The sequence below is a fragment of the Panthera leo genome, chromosome F2, assembly GCF_018350215.1.
Source record: "Panthera leo isolate Ple1 chromosome F2, P.leo_Ple1_pat1.1, whole genome shotgun sequence".
Lineage (NCBI taxonomy): Eukaryota > Metazoa > Chordata > Mammalia > Carnivora > Felidae > Panthera > Panthera leo.
The window spans coordinates 74738418-74759923 of NC_056695.1; the positions used below are offsets into that span (position 1 = coordinate 74738418).

The following is a 21506-nucleotide window of genomic DNA, read 5'->3' on the forward strand; positions in this document are numbered from 1 at the left end:
TGAGCCACCCAGGCGCCCCTGGAGAAGTTATTTTTTTGACCCTGATCGCTCAGGTAACAGGTGAGGGAGAGAGAATTCAAAGCCAAGGAGGCTGAGAGGAGAGCATCGGCTCTGCCCAGTGATGTGATATTCCTCTTGTTCTAACCTCCCTTTTAGATAGAAGTGCTTTGGTAACGGATGTGATAGCTGGACTGACAGCAGCCATTTTGCAACCATGAAGCAGCTGGCAAAAATAGCAAAGAAAACAACTAGCGGAGCTTTGATCTTTCCTATGATCGCCAAAGAGCCCAACCAACACTGGGAACTCTCTACCTCCAGACTTCTCGTGCCCAACGAAAAACCTCCAGTTTTTTAAAGCCACTCTTAGTCTAGTTTTCTATGATTTGTCTGAGAACATATTCCTAACTAACCTTCTAAAAGTAAGGGTAGTGGCTGTATTGATTCAATGGTGCTTATGTGAAAACAGTGCAGAGCATACACTCAGCGCTCAATAGCGGTGGCCATTATCACCTCCCTTGTGGCTCTGACTGAGGCCTGAGAAGCTTTCCGCATTCCGCAGGCTTATCACACCACAGGGCAATGGCCTTCTGCTTGGGTCTCCTCCAGTCAGAGTTTATCCCAAGCCAATTAGCCCTCAGCTTTTGAACCCATTTCTTTCCTGTCTGACATTCATCATCTTGTCAGCCTGTCCCCAAGGCTCTGCCAGATGAGGGTGGGAATGCCCTAGAAAGAAAGGTTCCCAGAGAATGCATAATGGATGTCTCTTTCCTTCACAGCCCTTCCTGGTGCCTCTGAATGGGCTGGTCCTGGCGAATCTCAGGCCCAGAATCCATTTCCAGAATGATGTCAACCCAGTCTTTCTCCTTTGGGGGAGGAGGGGGGCGGTGAGGAGGGGTCCCACATGGGCAGAGCTGGACAGAGGTCTCCACTTCCATACCACCATCTATAGTGCAGAGTGATAACCTGTTCCTCCAAATATCCGGTGACTGCTCGGTTTTGAAACCTCATTTGTACTCAAGACATGTTTACCATATGATTGAGGGAATGAAGGAGTGAATCTTCAACTGCTTTTTCAATTATCTATAAAAATCTCCCCACAGAACCCTCAGAAGCTTTTTACACACACCATGCCCAGACTCTAGCTCATTATCCTTTTGCTTAAACTGCAGATGTTGGAAAAGAATGTTCTTCCTTGGGCTATAACGTTGCCCAGGTTAGTACAGTGGCCAATTAGGAACACTACTGGTAGTCAGAAGTGGATCGGCTTGAACAGGTGGAATCAGCTTTCTCTGCAGCATATATATCACCCCTGTGCAGAGAGATCAACTATCCCTTCGAATATCGTTGGGAGGTGTAAAAGAACAACAACAACAACAACAAAATAACATGGAATCAGGTAGGCAAAGAGAGAAGGAGAAGCCAGAAAGGAGAGATTGGACAATGTCTCTAGTTCACCAGACTGACAGTGTTACCACCTCCCTAATGAGAAGAGATTTGAGTTAAGAAAAATAAAATTTCAAAGGGTATTACATGCTGACTATACTATGGGATTCAAGTTAACTTTGTATGGTTTATTTATTTATTTATATTTATTGTACAGTTTTAATCCAATCTCAACTCACCTTTTGATGTCTTTATAAAACCCTAAGTAAAAGGAGCCTCTAGGCGGTAGATGATATGAATTGATTAACCTAACACTGAATAATGCCTTAAAAATCCAAGTGCCTGTGTTTGGAGAACCCGCTAATAAATCCATGCTACCCAAAGATGCCTGAGCTAGGTTTATTCAGGGAAGGGGTACCATGACCATCTCCACTATTCGTGCTGGGCCACACGCACAGCATGGTGGATGGAAAGTGGGATAAACCCCAGACCTTGTCCTCAGCGAGATTACAGTCTGGGAGGGTAAGACAGACACACACTAGCATTAGCCCAGTGACATAAATGTCACAGAAGCTTTGTGCCTGACTCTTTCAGTGGATCTGGAGATGACGACAGTTGGGAAAATCCCCATAGAGTTGGGCCCTTTTCAATGGAGTCTGGAAGGAATGGAGCATGGTAGAGACCACTCTGTAGCCTTTGAAGGAGAATGAGCCTGTCATTTTGGTAGCTGGCCAGGCTGTCAAGTGCACGGGGACATCCTAGGTATTACATTAGAGGTTGTGCCCTTGAAGAGTTGAGTTTTCTTGGAGTGCAGGAGAGAAGGATTAGGGATGAGGCTCAGGAGAGGGTACAATGATTGTTCCTAAAAGGTCTTGTATGCCTCATGAAGGGGACCTTCTCTTGTTTCTAAAGGCTATCAACATGGCAAGATTTGTATTTGGAGATTTGTATGAGGCAGTTGACCTCATGGAGGGTGGACTGGAGGAAGAAGACCAGGGAGGCGGTCGCGCTCTGATTGCCTTGGGGTTGATGAGCCTATGCTCCTTGACGTGGGGCTCTGATTCTCTAGGGCTGTCAATCCGGTGGATGGGGTTGACAAGACCTTCTCCACTACAGCCTTTTAGAAGAGGTTGGGCCTCAGCCCCCATTGCGATGTGCCGTTCAGCCGATCGTTACACGTTATCACGTGTAACATTGCACGTTATCATTACACGATCATCACACGTTAGCAATGTGTGTACAGCTCTGTGCCAGGGGCCCTGATATGGATTCTTGAGAAAGGGAAAGAGAAAACGGGTGCTCAAGGGTCACACGTAGGGGATAAAGAGCTGAGGAATAAATCAGGTCTTCTGACCTCAATGTTGCATGCTCTTTCCGCAGACAGACATTGCCTGATACGTTTTCCTTCCCTTCTTTTTCTCCTTCTCCCTCCTCCCCTTCCTTTTTTCCTCCCCTCTATTTTTTTTTTCATTCATTCATCCATCACACATTCACGGAACCACACGAGCCCCCGCCTTAGTCCTCCAGGGTATCAACTACCTGATGCAAATCCTCCAAACTCTGAGTTGAGGTCAGCAAATATTTCTTGGGCAGCATCTATGTACCTGGCATTGTATAAGCCCTGGGGATCCCATGATTGATGAGGTATGGGTCTTGCTCCCAAGATCTCTGTCTAATGCAAGAAATAGATGCACAAACCAGAAGTTATAGTACGCCGAGATGTGTGTTAAAGCAAGCTCTGCACATACCCCCCGAGGACCTCATTTCCCCCATATAGCCAAGTAGATCATTTATTTCCACACTCATTTCCAGTTCTGACACCCCTGTGCACCGTGCTGTCGGAATGAAGGGTCAGAGCAAGCTGGGCTGAGTCTGCCCGCCTGTGTTAATGCCCAAGTTGGGCACTCCCTTTCTTCACTGTCCGCCTTCTGGAATTCCTCATTAAATAAGGGGGGAAAATTGTGGAAAGTTTATGTTTTCAGTTGTAATGCCGTATGAAATAATAATGGACCCTGCACAGAAAATTCCATTTGGAATTATAGAGCTCTCTGCACCAATGTATCAAAGGATGTTTCCCGGACATGCTCAGTGCCTCGCAGGACTGAATAATAAAACATTTCGAGAGAGGTGGTGAGTATTTACACAAGGTAGTAAGAGTCTGATTCACTCGTGAAAGAATTTGAGGAAGAGAAAATTAAAATGTGTTGACATATGCCTAGGAAAAAATAAAATAAACAGGAGATCAAATGAGATGTTATATGAGACGTTATAGTGGTTGTCTCCGGGAGGGGGAAGTTTTACCTGATATTTATTTCCTCTTCCATATCTTTATGTATTTTCCAAAACTTCTGCAATGAACACGCGTTGCTTATATTTTTATAAAATATGCATTACTTTAAAAAAAAAACAAAAACAAAAAAACTCTGGGTGATTTAAAGATAAAATTCTGTTAGTGGGGAATCTTCTGTCCAGACCTTTCCTGGAGGGGATTCTGAATTGTTTAGTTTGAAGCTCTTTTGTTTCTCTAGTGAAAAGCAAGTAGATTTGAAATAATTTTCAAAAAAATGTTTAATGTTTATTTATTTTAGAGAGAGAGAAATTGGAGCAGAGAGAGAGGGAGACACAGAATCCAAAGCAGGCTCCAGGCTCTGAGCTGTCAGCACAGAGCCCGACGCGGGGTTCCAACCTACTAATGAGATCATGACCTGAGCTCAACCAACTGAGCCACCAGGCACCCCAGGTTTGAAATAAATGCATTAGCAGGCCTCCTAAGTAGACAGAGATGCTTTTGCCTGTGATAGCTGAGCAGAGGGGCTGAAACGCCAGGCTTCTGTAGAAGAATTCCCCCCCAGGACCTGAGGTCCGCCAGCTGCATAAGCCTTCACAGGGACTCTACACCCGCTTGGACCAAGTAGTCAGTCCGCACTCGCTACCACGGGTGCCAATAAGGAAAATGAACGGCGACAGGTGTCTATTTCCTCCCCCTGTTTGTTCCACACCCTGCTCTGGTCTATGTTCTTCGTGGGTCAATTTATCTTGACGATGGTTAGCCGCATGAACCGGGGGAATGGGTTCAGAAATCGTCGGGTCTCATCACTTCAGTTCTCTGGGCTCCCTTCTTTATTCTGTAACAGACACACACTGCTGTTTTGTGATGAGTTCACCAGAGGCGGCTCAGTGGGTGAACCGAACTCCCTCACCGACTCGTTTGTTCACGCCACAAACAGTACCTTGTATTCAGCTTCATCCTAACTTTAAAGAGCGTCTGGCACTCTTTTGGGGGGATGGTGACCTGTAGTTCCCCTCGTTCACAGCGATCCTGCAAGGCTCCCCCTGAGGGATGTGTCCCAAGCCTGGCCGATCAGACACTTCTGGGAAGACCTTTGGGCCACGGTCTCCTCCCCTGGGATCGCAGATGTGTGTCTGTGGCTCACCTCGCCAAGCTGACGTCTGGGCAGGAGGCACAGCAGGCTGGCAAATGTTGGCAAGGGAAAGAGACGCCGGGGGCCGACACTGTGGGGACCGGCGAGCTTGCGTGTCCTCCCCCCGGACTCTCGGGGCATTTGGTTTTGACCCGTGACCACTGGAACTGCAAACAACTATTTTATGCTGTGAAATGAGAGCCCCAAGGGAAGACACCAAAATAGGAGCATTGGAGACAAGGTGACTTTCATTTCCTTCTTCATTTTTTCCCCTGCATTTTAAAAAGCGTTTTATAGACTGCATTCTCCTTTTATGATTAGAAGAAATAAAAGATCAGTGCTCTCAAGGCTGCCCTAAAAAAGCCGCCTTGGGCAGTGCCATGCCTGGGTATTGCCAGCACCCCAGGGTAAGCGCTGGGGGCTTTGTCGCCTGGTCTGGTGTGGCACCAGCTGCGGGACTTCAGTGTGGCTCTTTCTCCCTCCTGATCCCACTTAGGGACTTGAGCTCTGCCCGTTCCATTCTCAGATCCCGCTGGCAGTCCACGTTTGCACTGCCCTTCCCGTTTCTAACTCACTCGGTGCCTTGCGTTTGACTTGTTTGTTTGTGTCTCTCCTGCCTGAAACCTCCCAGGGTTCCCAGCCCACGGTGCAGGCCATCGGAGGCCGCCAGCCCCTGTCTGTTGAAATTCGGAAGGACAAATCCCACAGGATGGCTCACAAGGTACCTTTCCAACCACCTTTTCCTTCGCCTTCTCTTGTATGGGCAGGAACGTCAACTGTTTTGTTTCCCAGCTTCCTGTGAAGCTAGGAGGGGTCAGGATACACAGCCCTAACCAGTCAGATGTTGGTGGAAATCCTGGGAAGGGCTGCGTTCCCAGGTGAAAGAGTAAAATCTGAAGAAGAGGAGATGATTTGCAGTTCTGCTCTGCCCCCCGTCTGCCGGCCAGGATTGCTAATCTTTGCCCACAGTGCGCGTGTGGCAGCCATCTTGAAAGGATGAGGCTCCACCTTGTCTTGTCCAAGGAGAAGAGTCAGCACACTGGAATGGCAGAGCAGTAGTGGAGAGGAGACTGGGTCCTTGCTGGCATCGCTGAGAACTCATACTGGCCCTAGCCGCCCACCACTGGGTTTATGGTGCGGAGACACACAGAAATTCTATTTGTTTTCACTGCCATGGTCAGATTTCTGTTACAGGCGCCTCTCCTATCAGATGCTATGAGTGAATGCTCGCTTAAGCAAACAGATGGGGGTGTAGAAAGGGCATTGGGAGGGCATCTGTGCTGAATCTGGCCCAATGCCCTAGGGCAAAGCCAATATTCCTGGTGTTCTTGGACCTACTCCATGACAAGACCGACTGGGATTTCCTGTCAATTCAGTGTCTGACCTTTTCTCTACAAGACGCTTTTGTTTCTGTGTCAGCAAATGGTACTTTAAAAGGATGCTAAGGGTAAATCTTGATACCACCCTCACTGATGAATGAAATGTTGGTATTTGGAATTGAAGAAATGACCCACATCCGCTTGAACAAAATTACCCCAACTGTATCAGTGGGGAAATTGTAGCCCAGAGAAGGAATACTTACTTGGAGTTACACAGCAACTCATGGTGGAGGGGAGCAGGGGTCCTGATGCTCGGATACCAAATGCTCTCTGGCCCCATCTTTTGCCCCAACAGTCCACTGAGTAGTCAAGAGGGGCAGATAATGAATTGAGGAAGCAAAGAACTTACCAAAAAGATAACCTTTAGCTTTCAAGACAAGGAGAGTCTTTGTACATCTGTCAGTATATCTATGGATGGGAAGAAAGAAAGACAGCCATTTGGGTTGCAAATAATCAAAACAATTCCCCTTGCATGGCTAGATCTTGAGGGTTTCCTAAGTGCTGCCCCACTTCAAATTTCACTGGGTCCTCATACGACCATGTGTACTGAGGAGAATCAGGTCTCCTTCTCTACAGGCAGAGAAAGGGTCACTGATCCAGTGTTCATTTGTGCTGAGCCAACATACTGGGAAGAGCCCCAAGAATGGTGTAACAAGTCTTAGGATCCAACACAGAAAAGCCAGACAAACCAAGTGGCTTTGGAATGATGGTATACTCTGAAAAGTGTGTGATTAGGTTTTCTATACATTTATTTGTTGATTTATTTTGAAAGAGAGTGAGAGCATGAGTGGGGGGAGGAGCGGAGAGAGAGGGAGGGCGAGAATCCCAGGAAAGTGCAGTGCTGTTAGCACAGAGCCCGACTCGGGGCTCAAACCCACGAGTTGTGACATCATGACCTGAGCCGAAACCGGGACTTGGACCCTCAACCGACTGAGCCACTCAAGTGTCCTTATGTGATTAGATTTTTTAAATCAAAATCTTTTTATCCTATTCAGCTATGGTTTAATTCCAGAGTGGCTCCGTCTGTCTTCCTTTCCAGTTGAACTTGAAAGAGCTGAGCTCTCTATTTCTGTTGTTCTTGTTATTTGTTCGTCCTCTCCTTCCTTTCCTCTCTCATCAAGGATAATACACTATAAACAGCCACTTGTCTAAGGGAAACTACAAAATCCCAAATCCTTTTTGTAAAATGGACAGAGTGTTTTGTGAGTGCTTCAACAACTAGGCCAAGGTGTTCCTTTGTCTAAATCTGAAACTCCAGAGGCTGAAGAGGGAGAAAACAGAGACTGCTAATTGGGCACCGATAGGGGTTCATTACGTATCTCCACAAAGCCTCTTTTATGATTATGAATCTGGGCGATGTGCTGGCCCTACGGAACATATTAACTTCCTTGCCTGCTTACATAATTATAGCGGAAATCAGATAAGCATTGCTTTGTTGGGAAGTTGCCCTTCTCTTTCTCCGGGTGGCCACCACACGATCTAATACACCCCAAGAGACTTTATCCAAATGCAACACATTCCCTTTCTTTCTGTCTCACCCTCTCATTTCCTGGACATCACCAGGCTTATTGATTCTTGGACCAGTGCAAATGTTGATGGGATGTGTCACACTCTAAGGAAATGTCATTGGGGGAAACAGATCGATAAGGTTGATTAGTCACATTACAGAGAAACCTGGGATAGTGCGCTGGAATAACTGGGTTTAGAGATGCCCGTAGTGAACGGACTATAAGGAGGTGATGTGGCAGGGAACGTTCCGGGCTTCTGTCTCACTGTTCGGGGGGATCTCTCCAGTCTCTGCTTGTGATAGAAATGGCAGGAGTAGGTGTGAGAGCAGGAATGGTAACAATGACAGTAACGATGATGACGGCGTCAACTGAACCTTATGGAATTGTTTTGTGAACTATTTGAAATAAGTTTTTTTTTTTTTTAAAAAAAAGCCTAAACCTAGAGGACTGCTAGACCACTCCTCTTATGGAAGTAAGTGTTAGCTATTATGATTCTAGTGATGGGAGACTTTCAAACAAGAAGAAAGAGCAAGTGCTTTCAAGAATAGTTGGAGATGATCTGGAAAGAACTTCGTCTCGAGCAAGAGCAAGGAAACACTCGGCAAAGAGTACTGGGCTTGGAAACCTCTTGTCTGTAAGGTCAGACCCAGGCTCTGTCCAACTTCCCTCCCTTTGGACACTGTCCCTTTACCCCTTGCACAGGGCCTTTGAGTCATCCTGTTGTGGTCAGGGAAGGCTCTACTATTTTTTTTTTTTCTTTTTTTTCTCTACATCCAAGTTATTAACATGTAGTGCAATAAGGATTTCAGAGGTAGATTCCAGTGATCCATCCCCTACGTATAAGACCCAGTGCTCATCCCAACAAGTGTCCTCCTTAATGTCCCTTGCCCCTTTCGCCCCTTCCCCCACCCAAAACCCCTCTGGCAACCCTCAGATCGTTCTCTATTTGAGTCTCTTACGGTTTGTCTCCTTCTCTGTTTTTATATTATTAGGGGGGAAGGCTCTTCTTTTCTCAGGGACATGCAGAGGACATGCTGAGATTGTGGTTCTCTGAAAGTCTGGGGGCCAAGGGGTATTTTGCATTGAATGAGCAGAGAGCCAGTAGCACTCAAATATACTTCCTTCTTGGCGCATTTGGTCAGGAGGCCACTGAGAGTAAGGGCACTTGGACTGTCATTGTCACAGGAGCAGGAACCACACCTGCATTCCCAGCAAAGTGGCTAACAGATAGATGTTGCTCAGGATTTATGGAAGAAATAGAGGGAGGAAGGAGGCATGGAGGGAAGGAACTTCAGGTGGTGGGAACAGGAAATGACTGCGACCCCCAGACCCATTGACTACGTCGTGACCTTGGCCAAGTCACCTTCCTGTTCAGAATGCGGTTACTTTGGAATTGGCCCTGGGGCATAAAAAGAAACAAAGTAGATGTGACAGATGAGCTCATTTTCTGTTCCAGGTACAGATGTCTCGTAATGTGACCTCACACTGATATCAACATTTTCTCTTAAGTGGCCTCTGAAATTGACAAAAGTTGACATGGAAAAAGGGCACCCCCCCCCCCCCCCCGCACCAAATCATTCAGGGGCTAGACGCATAGACTTCCCAATCTTCCCTGATTAGCTCTCTGTCAGGAAAGTCAATGAAAGGCCTCGAACCAAAGCTCTCCCCGTTGGGGGAAGTGGGAAGGTAAGGAAATCCCTCCTTGTCCGAAGATCTGAGTGTAGAGCCTGAGAAGTCGGGCCTGGTCTGATCCAGATCCCTCTGGCTCTGGAGCCCACAGTGTGTGCCCCAGTCTGGAAACCCCAAGGGTGCGTGTCCCCCTGGGGAGCTGGGGACTGGACCGTCTCCTGCAGCCAGGGAGAGGTTTGCAGGACTTGGAGGAAGCTGCCCAGGGTTTGGCTGGTACACATCCAGGCTACGGTCCTAGCTCAGCCCCTTAACGACTCAGAGACCCCGAGCACCCCGTGTGGCCAGTCTGAGCCTCCGTTCTCTCCTTTGTGAGGCGGGATGAAAACGGTGCTCTCCCAGAGCGGCTGTAGTCTTGAGCAGGATAAAGCGGGTGAAGTGCATTGGCAAGGCGCCCGCAAAGGGCCAGAAGGCTTCCAGTGAGGCCCGCTGCCTCTCCCGCCTCTCCTGGTATCACTGCACGACGTCCCCACGGTCTCCTTGGCCCCTTCCCATGCCTTCCTGAAGGACCCAGCCACCTCTCAAGGATGGGATGTTTTTCTATTTAACGTTTTTCTCTCCCACCGGAGTACCAGCTCTATGGGGTCAGGAACCACACCTGCAGGGCCTGGCGTGCCGTGAGGGCTCCATGCACTTTTCGTATAAAAGATATAAGTGAAGGCCCGTAGGCATGCATGCATGAATAAATAACTCCTTGTAGTATGCTGCAGTATAGGTAAGATTAGGAGAGTGGGGAGGAACAGGAAACAAGGAAAAGCAGAACGTAGATGGAGGAAGGATACAGAAGCTTCCTCGGGACTGGGGTGCCTGGCTGTGGAGGCTGCCGGTGGCACCGAAGAAAGAGGGTCCCCACGTGGAGTGGCCGGCCGCAGTGGCTGATATCATCTTGGTTATGCCTCTTCTGCCCTGTTGAGAAACCCTTTTGCATTTATTCAGCACCCAGGAACTGGCAGGGGGTTGGGGAGCCGGGCACAGAAGTACCTCCCAGCTGTGGGGAGATCGGCAGGAAGACGAGGGGGAGCCCAGGGTGCGGTCAGACCGGCCACGGGGCACCCGACCCGTGACGCAAAGGTCGGGGAAGCTGTTCAGAAGAGAGTCACTGAACTGAGTCTTTAGGGTGGGTTGGAACGCTCTTGTTACAGAGGAAGTGACCCAGACTCAGGCTTGCTCAGGACCGGCCGGCACACTGCTCACACCGTGGTCACCCCACTGTGCCCACACGGCCCAGCCAATGCAGTTTCTGCTTTGTCGGTCACGCGGGAAGCCCAGCCCCGTTTCCCCAGCAGGGTGTGAGGGCTCTGAGTGAGCCTGGCCGGGTGTTGAGCCGGACAGACACTGGATGCAATCTTGTCTACACCAGCACAGGTGTACCCCTGAACATGACTTGACCCGTCTGCATTCGGTCTTTTCATTTGCTGCACTGGACACACCCAAGTACTGCTGGGTTTTTCACGAGCAATGAGCTGATAATGCACGAACGTGCCGTTGTGGCTGCTGTTGTTATCATTTTGGCTTTATTACAATTTTACGTTCTCTCTGCTTATGCCTCGGGCAGCTGTTGGACATCTTTCTTCCTCTCCGCGTTCAGCGTGTGTTTGCAGCTTTTTGTTTCTCAGCTCGCAGGGCAGAAACCAAACAGATGAGACCCCTTCTCTGTGAGGCCTCAGAGAGGTCGTCTGAGTTGCCCTCCTTGCCAGCTTCTTGCCCGGGCAGTGCCAGCTTCTAGAAGGACTGTGTAGTGGGCCCCTGGGCTCTGTGATTCTACAACAGCCGGTGATTATCAGCGGTCCCCACCGTGAGCAGGAAGCCCGAAGCAGGATAAGGCCTGGCCTGTTGGCTTGTTTACGGACTTGGCAGATTACATCTTCTACCTTGTTAGCCACCCTGCTGCACCCAGGAGCCTCCAGGATGCTGGCTCCGGTCGGGGGTTGGATACCTGGGGCCCCAGATGGGCTGGGGAACTGGGGGCCTCTGGGGGCCTTGCAGACTCAGGGGGCATCTGTGGAAAGAGAACTGGCCCCAGCAAATGGGTCACGGAGTGCCGGAGCTTTCTCTCACACACTATATTGGAAGGGAAGCTCCTGCCACCTGGGCACGAGGCTGTACAGGTTTCTTTTCTTCTCCGAGTCATGGCTTTTTCATCTACGAAGAGCAACTTCCCCCCTGTTGTGATGTACATGCTCGCAGATGACGTACACGAGTGCAGTTCATGAACTCCAAAGTCAAATGCAGTGGGGATGGGCGGTGAAGGGGAGTGAAGCTCATTATGTCCCATCCCAGCCTCCTGAATCCATCCTGGGAAAGAGGACCACAGTGCCACAATTCTCTGTGCCTCGGTTTATCCATCTACAAAATGGAGGGATAACATCTACTTCTACAGGTGCTGTGGGATGGGACACGTGCAAACCTTCGAGCACGTTCTCCGGCACCTGCAAGGTGCTTAGTCGTTGCCCCCATCTCTGCGTCTCTGAGCCTTGGTTCTCCTTGTTTATCAAATGATGAGGTTGAATTATAAGGTAAGAAGAATAGAGAAAGTCACCTTTTCTTACACCTGATTTTATCAAGATAGTAGTCCAGAATAGCTTCCATTTGGCCTCTGCAAGGTTCTCTGGGGGCTGATCTTTAACGGGTATTGGGATGAGGTGAATGATAGCTAACACTTTTGAAGCACTTTCTAGAATCCAGGCCTCATGGGCTCAGTGTGATACCTGACTCGCTCCTATAAAGGTGAGGCAAGGTGGATGTTTGGTCATCCCATTTTACAGACAAGGAAATTGAGATGCAGAAAGGTGGAGTACCTTGCACACTTTCACATCTCTAGGAAGTGACTCAGTTGAGATCTGGTCTTTGAGATCATGAGATCTCATGATGAATTGAGATCATGCCCTCACGCTCTGCCCTGAATCGTCAGTAGAGGTTGACCTGGACCCATGGTCCTACAAGTTCTTCCATGGAAAGCTCTTATCACTCAGAAACTCCTGAGGGCTGACCCTGTCCAGCAGTCTCCAGGCTGAGCACGCTCTCCTTTGGGGTACTCGGAAACATTCAAGGGCACAGGGCACTGAAGGAAGCTGCTTCCGCCTTCCCGATGTCTTCAGTGCTCTTTGAAGAGTGAGCCAACCGAAATGTGTCTAAGCTCTGTCACTTTCCCTTTCCCACATCACCTTTATAGCACTTCTGTTCCCATTCGTGAAAGAAAGCCATCTTTCTCCTTCATCCTGAAACTAGTATCTGGGGCATCAAACAAAGAAAGGAATTCTTTGAATGCCAAGAAAAAGAGTCTCTGTGAGAAATATTAGAGCAGCGGGCATCTTGTTCATTAAGGTAGCAAATGCATGCAGAGGCAATTCTCATTCTCTTTTGTTTTTACCTATTTATCATCTATCTATCTATCTATCTACCTACTTATCATCTATCTTATGTATCATCTATCTATCATCTATTGAAACTGTCTTTCTGTCCATCCATCCATCCATCCGTCCATTCATCTGTCCATCCATACGTCCATCCGTCTGTCCATCCATCCTTCCATCCATCCATCCATCCATCCATCCATCCATCTATCCATCCACCCATCCACATATCCAATTTCCCATCTCTCTTAAAATTTGAGTTCAGGAATGAGAAGGTTAACAGGGCTTGTGCATTAACACACTATTTGAATTTTAAAATAAAATCAGACTTCCCCATTGAACGGCAAGTCAGATTTGGATGATGGGTTTGACAATAAGCACTGGCTTTGTCAATTAGGCTGCATGGCAGGTATTTCCCATAAATTAAATCTGTTAAATGAGAACCACCAAGGTTTTGACAGATCAGATTTAAAGCTCTTGTACGATATCCCAGAACTGCACTGTTCAATTTGGTAGCCACTAGCCCCACGTGCTTACCGAGCACTTGAAAGGTAGGTAGTCCCAAACTGAGATGTGCTTGAGTATGAAATACACACTGAATTTCCAAGACTTAGTATGGAAAACAGCATGTAAAGTGTTTCATTCATAGTCTGTATATTGACTACATGTTCAAATGGTAATGTTTTGAATATATTGAGCTAAATAAAATCTGTTGTTACAATTAATTTCACCTGCTTCTCTTTTAATTGTAGAATCTCGAAAATTTTAAATGGCACGTGAGGTTTTCATTATATTTCTGTTGGGCAGTGCTACTTTAGAAAATATATGCCTTGGCATTATTTTAATACAATACAAAACTTTTAGATGTCTATCTAAAATGTCAAATCGGTACATGGTCATGGTTTTCAAAATTCTCTTAAAATGTGCACAAACAAAAACTTTTTTAAAAAGTTTGTTTATTTATTTTGAGAGAGAGAGAGAGACAGCCTAAGCAGGGGAAGGACAAAGAGAGAGGGAGAAAGTGAATCCCAAGCAGGCTCCGCACTGTCAGCACAGAGCTGGATGCGGGACTCAAGTTCGCCACCTGTGAGATCATGACCCGAGCTAAAATCTAGAGTCAGAAGCTCAACCGACTGAGCCACCCAGGCATCCTGAAATCTTTTTTTTTTTTTTAACAGGTGGGAACATTGTAACCCAGAGAAAGAACATGACTTGCCCAATTTTGTGGCTGTGTAAGTATCCTATAATGGTCACAGAAGATTCACTTGCAACCTATAGATCTTGACAAATACAAGGATATTGACCTTAACGAAGTTTCCACAAAGGTGGAAAGAAGGCTTTTCCTTGGAGAGCGCCCCTTCCGGGTGCACTCCGAGACCTTCCAGCATTTGCCAACTGGTGCCATTTCCAATTACTAACTTGCTGAGTGGCCTTGAGAAGTCCCTTCCCCACTGAATCGTGGTTAGATTATCTGCAAAGGACAATAATAAGCCCCACTGATCAACAGGATCCCTAAGGACCCTTCCAGCAGTGACATTCTGTGACTTGTCTCCTCAGTTTCCTCATTTGTGTGATGGGCATGACACTCCCTCCCACCTCCTGGGGCTGTTGGGAGGACTGATTTGTCCACACTCCTTTTGCTTACAATAGAGGGTGTCTCACAGTGTTAAAACATGTTGCTCTTTTGTGAGATCCTCTCAAGTCTGTGAAGGCACAATTGTCCCATTTCCTAGATGAAGGGGCTGAGCTCAGCCTCAGGGAGATACATGCCCACCCAGGATGTTAATACCCAAACTGGTCAGGTTTCAACCTTGGGACCAAAGCTCTACCCCACAGGATCTGTTCATATTATTATTATTGTGGTGAAATATACACACTATAAAATTTGCCATTTTTACCCTTTTTAAATGTGCGGTCGAGTGACATTAAGTGCATTCATACTGTTGTGCAGTGCTCACCACCATCCATCTCCAGAGCTTTTTGTCTTCCCAAACTAAACTAAACTTTGCCCCATTAAACAATAAAGCCCCTCTTGGCCTCCCTCCCAGCCTCTGACAACCACCATTCAATTCTCTGCCCCAGTGAGTCTGGCCACTCTAACTACCTCATAGGAGTAGAGTCAAACATCACGTGTCTTTTTGTGCCTGCTTCTTTCACTTAGCGTGTTGTCTTCAAGGTTCATCCATGTTGGAGCAGGTATCAGAATTTCCTCCCTTTTAAGGCTGGTGAACATTCCATTGTATGGATGGACCACGTTTTGTTTATCCATTCATTTCCTGATGGACACTTGGATCGTTTCCACCTTCTAGCTACTGGGACTAATGCTGCTATGAACACGGGGTACAAGGACCTGTGGAAGCCATTGCCTTGGGATTTTGTGTGTACACACAGAAATGGAGTTTCTGGATCCTATGGCAATTCTATGTTTAAGCCTTGGAGGAACTGCCATAGTATTTTCCATAAGAGGTGTGCCATTTTACTTTCCCACCAGCAGTGCCCAAAGGCTCTTGTTCCTCCACATCCTCATCAATGATTTGTTCACAGGCTCCTTTTTAAACCCAGCCAAGGGTCTATCCATGTGAGTGCAAAGTATAAGCTCAACAAGCTGGCTGCCCAACAAGTGATGGATCATTATGGCCACTGAAGGGACCCAAGAGCCCCTGTGGTGGCCCATCCGGGCCACAGGGATGACTGGTGCGCAGAGCCACATGTGACCATTGAGACTGCCAAGTCTGGAAACTCCAGACCCATTTATAACGTCAAGTGAGTGCCTGCCTCTTCGGTTCACACATAGAGGCTTTGGTCCTTCCTCCAGAAAGCCCTAGAATCTGAGAGATTTAGCTTCAAGGCAACTTGGAAATTCATGACCTTTCCCCAAAGCCTCACATTTCCACAGCCTTCCTGTGTGGGTATGGCATCTTTATTTACCCAGGAGATCAGGTCAAAGTTTTAGAGTCTTCTTGACTTATCTATTTTGCTCACTTTCTGTGCCTAATCCATTGACAACCCATCGGTTCCACCTTGAGCATCTACCAAGGATGCCATGGCTCTTAACCTCCTCCCCCAGGCTGCCTGGCCCAGGTCACCTTTCTTCCTCACCACCTTTTAGCAATCACTCCTAACTGTCTCCCTAATTCAGCCCTTCACACACCAGGCTAGAGGGGTCCTCTCAAACTCTGGGGCAGCTTAGAGTGTCTGTCTGTTCAGACCCGCCTCAGCTGCCCATGAAACTGGGGTAAATGGCAGAGGAAGCCCTTACCATGGCCCACAACCATGCAGGGTCTCATCCCTGGCCTGGCAACTTCCCATAACTCAGCTTCCCCTGCTCTCTCTCTTGCCCTCCTCTGGGACCTTTGCAGTGGTTCTTCCTTCCACAAGAATGCCCTTTTCTGGGCCTGGCTCTCTCCTCTAGCAACTGCTTGGATGCACCTGCTGGGGAGGACTTCCCCACCTCCCTCCACAACAGAGTACTACCCTGCCCTGCGCTCCAGTCACCCTACTACCCTCAGTTGTCAGTTTCTGTGGTCCCTCTAACAACTTACCATAAGCTTGGTGACTTAAGAGAAAAGGTTTTTATTCTCTCTTTTTAAAATCTCTTTATACTCTCTCTTTGTTCTCTCTTTATTCTCTCAGATTCTGGAGGCCTGAAGTCCAAAATCAAGGTGTCAGCAGGGCCCAGCACCCTGCAGAGGGGAAGACCCTCGTTCTCCTCTTCCAGCCTCTGGTGCCTCCCAACGTTCCTTGGCTTGTGGCCGCATCACCATGGGCTCTGCCCCCATCCCCATGTGGCCTCCTCCTCTGTGTCACTATGTGTCCGCTTCAGTATCATGTAAAGACATTGTCCTTACAGCTGGGGTTCACTTTCAACGAGTAAGACCTCATCTCGACTCTTACCTTAATTACATCTCTAAAGATCGTATTTCCAAATAAGGTTATGTTCTCTGCTTCCAGGTAGACATGAACTTTGGGGGCACATTTCACCCCATCCTTCTTTTTCTTCCTTGCATTGATGGCTGTCTGATAGACTCTCTTGTGGTGGTGCTTGTTTTTGGACTCCAGGTATAAGAATGCAAGCTCCAAACGGCAGGGATTTGAGTCTGCTTCTCCCTGCTACTGCTCCCAGTGGGTCCTGGGACAGAGACTCAGTCATGACACGCCTCCTGGAAGATGGAGTCCAGGTGACCCTCAGGGGCTGCATCTCTGTCCGTGATGGTCCCAGTGATATCAGCAGTGCCCCATTAGGCTGGGGATTCCCTCGTTCCTTGGAGCCGGAACCCCTGTCCCTGTGGACGCTGTCCCTGGAGAGCAGCTGAGAGAGAACCCCCTGTGTCCCTTACCCACCTCCCCTGTCCCCACCCCAGCCAGCCCAGCCCAGCAGGCAGAGTGGGACTCCTTCTGCACAGCAGTTTTAAATGCATTACCTTCTCACCAACTAAGGGTTGCTGGAGGGAGGTGGGTGGGGGAGGGGCTAGATGGGTGAAGGGTACTAAGGAGGGCACTTGTTGGGATGACCACTGGGTATTGTATGTTAAGTGAGAAATCACTGGGTTCTACTCCTGAAGCCAAGACTGCACTGTATGCTAATTAAATTTGAAATTAAAAAAAAAAAAAAAATGAATTGCCTTCTCTATGTTTGTTTGTTCTGATGAAAGTAGGAAAGCATGGGGTGGATTGACCAGGCGGGTGGACAATTAGGAATGCCTTTGGCTGTATTATACGATTTGTTACTTGTTTTCACATCCTTCTTGGGGTTGGAAGGAGCTATCCAAATTACGTGAAAAGGTGGTGCATGCTTACCGAGAAGAAGAAAGCCACAGACGGAACAGTGAAACGTGAAGAAGGAAAAAAAGAAATCACCTGTTAGCCCACGACCCACAGACAACCGTCTTTGGCTTATTCTCGATCAGTTTTCCAAGCAGCACGAATCCTGGTTGAAATCATATCCTATATCCAATTTAAAACTCTGCTCTCTTTCCCTTAAAATTAGACCATGAGCATTTTCCACGTCATCAGAAACTAATAACAGTTCCCACGTGTGGACTGCTTCTGCTGCGGCAGGGCCAGGCCAAGCTCTGCTCTATTCCAGGGCCATGTTTGCCATTGCGATGAAGCATTTCTTCCGTCCTTCCACCAGCCCAGCGAGGAAGTGGTGCCTGAGAAGTGCCGAGAGATGCTTGGGGCCCTTCAACCCAGGACAAACAGCTGCCGACATCTGGGGTTGCTGGAGAGATACCGGGGAGGCTGCAACGGACCGTGTACCCCTGAACCCCCCCGACGGAGTTAAGTCTGCAGAGAGGCGTGTAACCCATGGTGAAAGATTATTGGGGAAAGCATCAGGATGCTTTGCTTCACGTGATGAAAACGTAGCCTAGGGAACATGACACGAAGGAGCCTGTGCTGTCACACAGTCACAAAGCGGACGGCCTCTGCCCTTGCTAACAAAGAGAGCGTCACTGCACACGTGGCTGAGATGTTTTGCAAACCTGGACCAGAGATAGGAACGGCTTCCCCACCACAGTCTCGATGAAACCAGACCAACCGGCACCCAGAAGACAAGTCCGTCTTGAAGTTTACCCAATCCCTGGCCAATCGGAAGAACTCACGACCCTTCACCCTTCACCCTTGATTTTTGCCCTTAAAAGCTCTCACTTGCAAGTCCCCGGGGCAGGGGTGGGGGGGGGAGGGGTGGAGGGTGGTTCTGGAACTTCCTGTTCTCTTGGGTGGAGCCACACCAGTAAACAGCCTCTTTCTTCACGGCAAAGACCCATGTCAGTCTTTTCTTGGCTGGCCGCGCATCGGGTGGATGAATGTTGGACTACACCCCACAAATTTATACATTGAAATCGAACCCCCAATGCTAGAAAGTGGGGCCTTTGGGAGGAGACTAGGTCATGAAGGAGGAGCTCTCATTAATGGCATTGGAGGCCTTATAAAGAGACCCCAGAGAGCCCCCTTGTCCCTTCTGTCATTCAAGTACACAGTGAGAGGACGGCCATGTTGGCACCAGGAGAGGGGCCTCATTAGACATGCAGTCTGCTGGCATGTTGATCTTGGACTTCCAGCCTCCATGACAGTGAGGAACAAATTTCTGTTGTTTATGAGCCACCCAGTCTGTGGTATTTCTGTTACAGTAGCCTGAACCGACTAAGACAGAGGCATTGCCTTTTTAGGAGATAGAATCAGAGAGTAATCAAGAGAAGAGGCTTTCGCGCCAGGGCTGAGGACTCTTGACCGTAATCCCCAGCTGTGTGGCCCCGAGTGCATCGCTTAAACTCTCTCTCAGGCTCCCTTTCGAGCTCTGACATGGGCCTAGCCATGCCCATCTCACAGGGCAGTGGTGACGCCGAAGCAAGCCCACACGGCGTTCCTAGCCCACTAGGAAGCACGTAGAAAGTGTGCGGAAGGGACGCCTGGGTGGCTCAGTCGGTTGAGTGGTCCGCTTCGGCTCAGGTCACGATCTCACGGTCCGTGAGTTCGAGCCCCGCGTCGGGCTCTGTGTTGACGGCTCAGCCTGGAGCCTGCTTCCGATTCTGTGTCTCCTTCTCTCTCTGCCCCCGCCCCACTCATGCTCTGTCTCTGTCTCAGAAATAAATAAAAATTAAAAAAAAAAAAAAAAAAAAAGAAAGTGCACGGAAGATGACAGCTGCTTCTCTTCTGAATTTAAAACCAGTGTCCTGATTTGACATGTCCATTTTGTTTGCTTAAAAAATAGCCCTCGTTTTTCTTTCTGCGGAAGTCATATATGTTCATTATAGAATCGTTAGAACATAGAGATAAGCAAGGAGGAGGTATTAGTCATCTGTAATGTCACCATCCAGAAATAAAACCTACGAATTACCCTTTTAGTGTTGTGCATGTACATATGTAAATGCGCACACGCGTAAAACATACATTTTAATGGGATATTGCTATCTTCTCCTAGCTATATTCAGTGAGCACTTTTTTCATGTAAATATATATTTTTCACTGCATCCAGCAGCTGTTTTGCAGGCTACTGACCGTATCTTTATTTGGACAGCAGGTGGCTTCCTATCTCGTCTTGGCTCATCTCCATAATGCACCCCTCTCCACATAGGCGCCACGGGTCTGGGCTGCAGTGATGGGGCCTCTTCTGGACCCAGCCACGCGGGACGATGGAAATGTCATCAAGGATATGACTGTAAAGGTCGTCACGGTTCCTGGAGCACCCCCATTGCCTTATCCCAGTGGGTCCTTGCTCTGCCCCCTTGGGGTTCCCTTTTACAGGTCAGGCACCTGAGGGTTCTGAGAAGCCAAGAAAATACCCAAGAACGTTGACCTCCATGCCTGGATCTGAGCGCAGGGCTTCGGTTTCTCAGCAGAAGCTCGGTTTTACCACACGGGCATGGAGGCTGAGTGGCAGGGCGTCTCTCGAACTCTCTCAACCGGGGCTGGCTCCTCTGCCCCTCTCCCCCGCCCGGAAAACAAACAGATGAACACTCACAGTGCTTCTGGGGGTCCCACCGTCTTCCATTAATAGGAGAACATGAATGTTTGGAGCGGCACCTGGATAAGATGCCTCTTACCCCGCCTGGATGCCACTACCAGGCCGACTTCAGTTGTAACAGTCCTGTCTCACTGTCTTCCCTCTTCTGTTAGCCTCTGAGCCTCTGAGGTGGGACTTTCGTTTTCATCCCCCTAAAATCTGCCTACCGCAGAGGGAATACGGTAGGAGCTAGACTTGCTGAGTCAAGTGAATGGAGAGACATGAATGGCAGAATCTCAGGGCAAAGCTACCTGCCTGGCTAGCACCTTGCGGCCATTCTATACCAAAGGTCCCTACGCTTATACGCCATACAGACCACAAAGGGTTTTGCTTCTATCCATCATCTTGTAAGGTAGGCTGAGTTTCAACTCCAATGATGTGGTTGCACAGCGAGAATGATTTTTTCCTCTGTATTCACCTCTTTCCTCGATTTGATGCATTACTAGTGACACCCTAGGCTGCACTATGAATTCTTATTTTTATTTAGTTTTTATTTTCTTTAATGTTTATTTATTTTTGAGAGAAAGAGAGTGTGAGCAGGGGCAGAGGAGGGGCAGAGAGGGAGACACAGAACTCGAAGTGGGCTCCTGGCTCCGAGCTGTCAGCACAGAGCCCGATGTGGGGCTCGAACTCACAAACTGTGAGATCATGACCTGAGCCGAAGTCACATGCTTAACCAACTGAGCCACCCGGGTGCTTTGAATTCTTATTTCTAAATATGAATTGAATGGGAGTAACTTGGTGCTTTTTTTTATATTAGCTGATTTGGGGCAAGTTTCAACAGTTTGGGAAAGTGCTCATTTCTGTCCTTTGCTTGTTTATTTTTTGTGGTCTCAGTATACTATTTTTCTTATCGGTTTTCATGAGCACGGTGCATAGTAAAGAACGTAATTAGTCACCGTAGGCCACGTTGTGACAATTTGTCCTCCAAATTCTTGGCTGTTTTAATTGTAGTTCAAGGTTTGTTTTCCCAAGTGTAGCCCGTTTGCGTGTCTCTTGCCACTGTGTCTCTTGAATATTTTCATTTGAGAGATTTCTTCAAACACTTTAAAGTTTAGAGTGTCTTCCCTGTTAAAGAGACTTGGTAAGAAGGTGATCTAATTTAGCACGTGTTGTTATGTTTTAAGTTCTCACAGTGTACGTCGTATCTGGAGGTCATTTTGATGCTGGTTATGAAGTGACGTCCCAAGCTCATTTTCCCTCCCAAATATTACAATCCATCTTTCAATTCCACTCATTGGCTTATCTTTGCCATCTGCGTGCACGCACAC

At 48.1% G+C, this 21506-nt stretch overlaps 1 long non-coding RNA gene across 1 annotated transcript in view; it reads left to right on the forward strand.

Annotated features, from left to right (window-relative positions):
• Positions 1-1513, forward strand: part of LOC122210810 — a 36124-nt gene extending 34611 nt beyond the window's left edge. Inside the window, exon 4 of the long non-coding RNA XR_006198264.1 lies at positions 157-1513. This is a non-coding gene — a long non-coding RNA (uncharacterized LOC122210810). The remainder of the gene's footprint in view (positions 1-156) is intronic.
• The last annotated feature ends 19993 nt before the right edge of the window (positions 1514-21506 follow it).